The sequence below is a fragment of the Mastigoproctus giganteus genome, chromosome 6 (genome assembly GCF_048544385.1).
Source record: "Mastigoproctus giganteus isolate SK-2022 chromosome 6, ASM4854438v1, whole genome shotgun sequence".
In the NCBI taxonomy this organism is placed as follows: domain Eukaryota; kingdom Metazoa; phylum Arthropoda; class Arachnida; order Uropygi; family Thelyphonidae; genus Mastigoproctus; species Mastigoproctus giganteus.
Genome location: NC_143580.1, coordinates 24,885,406 through 24,887,902, shown reverse-complemented (window position 1 = coordinate 24,887,902; position 2,497 = coordinate 24,885,406).

Genomic DNA, 2,497 nt, shown 5'->3' with positions numbered 1-2,497 from the left:
ACGTGAGATATAGTGATATCGAAAGATGAAAAATTTTACAAATTTAATAAAATAAAGATAGTGGGTTTTTCACAAGGCGAGATTAAATCAGGAGAAAATTTAATGAAGGGATGGGGTAAGCGTGAGAATAAGTAGTAGCAGACGGATAAACTTGCAGCTCCCAATATACACGAAAACAAAGAAGACAGCAGGAATAGGTAGCGGGGGTCATTTGTGAATAGGCGTGAAAGGGGTTGCTCGGGAGACCGGATTAGTCGAAGCGGTTCCGTTAATCGGTTACACCGTCAGATTAAACAGGAAGTAGATGCACTTCAAATGTTCGGTTTCAAATTAAGGCTGGCGTCTGGATGTCTGTGATGGAAAGTTTCGTATTCTTTAGAAGGCAAGGTGTGAGCGGGAAATAAGTGTTTGTGGAGGTGGCCAGTCGACATCAAAGGAGCATACGGCCTGGGAAGAAAGTAAAGATATTCAAAAAGGAGTTATGGGAAAATGATATTAACGAATGAAACGGAATGTAAATTTAAATAGAAAGGGGAAGATTGGTTGAAGTCCCTAACGGAGGCAATCCAGTAACAAGGGGGCGGTATGGAATTCAGGGGAACAAAAAGAGAGAGCGCAAGAGAAAAAGGGTCCTTTCGCGACAAACAAAAAAGAAGTGGAAAGAGTAAGAGGGAGTGTGGCTAAAGGGGTGGTCGTGGAGACGCAGAGTGAAAGGAGTAAGTCGGGAAATGCAGAAATGTAGGGAGTGCGAAAAGGGCCCTAGACAGTAATAGGGAAAATAGTTAAGAGTAGAAGTAACGGGAAGGCCAAGGATGATAAGAAAACGGGGTTATGAAAGACAGTTAAGTGTGCCAGGAAAGGTAACGACCTCTTGGAGCAAGATGCATCAGAATGATCTTTAGTAAATGAAGAGTGGCAGATTCAAACAGGAGAAAGTACGCCAGACCCACGCAGCCAAGAGTTCCGGAAATTTATGTGAAGCTGATTCAAATGAAAGCAGATGAAGGACAGCCATAGAAGATAGCCTAAGATGGTAGCCTGAAACCACCCTGGAAAGGAAAGAACAAGTTAGAAGTAGGTGAGCAATATATTAAGTACACTAAGTTAGCAAGAAGGACTGTTAGCGAAATAGTATAATAATTAATGAAAAGGGGGTAGTACTAGAAAGTAAAGAGAAAAATTTATCTCTGAAGTAGAAATACTAACAGAGTTTATTATGTTTAAAGGGGTTAGTGTATAATTGAAATGAAACTAAGGAATCAATAGTAGATGAGATTGATATAACAGATATAATGTGTTAGGAGGGGTAGTAAACTTACAAAGAAAGATTCTGAATATGTTTTAAAGTTACAGACGAGTAAGATATATGAGAAACTCTGGATGTAGTGTTTTTTAATGAAGATGGTTGGTTTATCTGAGTGACTAGTGAAAATTAGAGACTTTAGAAAAGTTAAGACTGGTCTACAAGTATATTGTAACAAAGTGGTGGGACCACAGAGCATAATGATGAAAGTTGTATATTTGATTGTTAATGTAAGAAACGGAATTGTACCCAGGAGTAATGAATACGTATAGTGAATGTATAAGTGTTAGGAGTTAATTAGAGCAAGAAGAATGAATCGGGTGTTTTCATTCAATGGTAAACTGAGATTATCTAGTGAATGGAAATGTGATGGCAATGATTATGCAAGATACCTCTGAGTTGACTTTGTATATTATGAATGTGTTTTCTTTTATTCAATTGTATATAATTTTGTATATTGCATGTAATAAATTTCATGTTTTGTTTTCACTTGAGTCCTGTTAGTATAATCAACACACGCCTTGCTTGCCTAGTTAAGAGCTTGCTCTCCCGCAATTAGGCGAGACAGTCCTGGTCTCTGATTAAGGGGAATCAAAGGAAGTTTCCCTCAAGAGCTTGAGAATCTTCTGTGATATTTGCAGAGTATAGCAGTCAGGTGGCAAAGCGTGGGGTCTTGTAGGTGTGAGGGCACCTAAGAAAACCTGAGTTAAATATGTAATAAGACAAAGAAAGATAATAATAATAAAAGGATAAAAGCAAACAAAAAAATCCCACCCCCCACAATATTACGCCAGTCATCATCTTGATTGTAGTTCTTAACTGTTAACGGAGATGGTGTTTATCGTTTGCCCACTTCAGCAGCCAGAATTCACTCGAATCCGCTAGGAGGACGCTTGTGTCCGGCTGCTTGTATGATGTGCTCCTTAAACTTTTTCGTGTGTTTTTTAATCAAAGTATGAAGATCCTATTAGTGCCGCCACATGACGATAGGCCCTAGGATTGCCAGATGGAAGTGCTTTATTATTTGAGCAGACAACAGATAAGTATTAAATGAATTTCTGCATATTCATTCCGCTTCTTTATACAAGCGCATTCAGTCATTATCTTGTAGTTCAACTTATACACGCGTCCATCACACACTTGACTCTGACCCGGCATTAGAGTCTCGCATAGCCGCGTTGCCTCCCTTTCCCT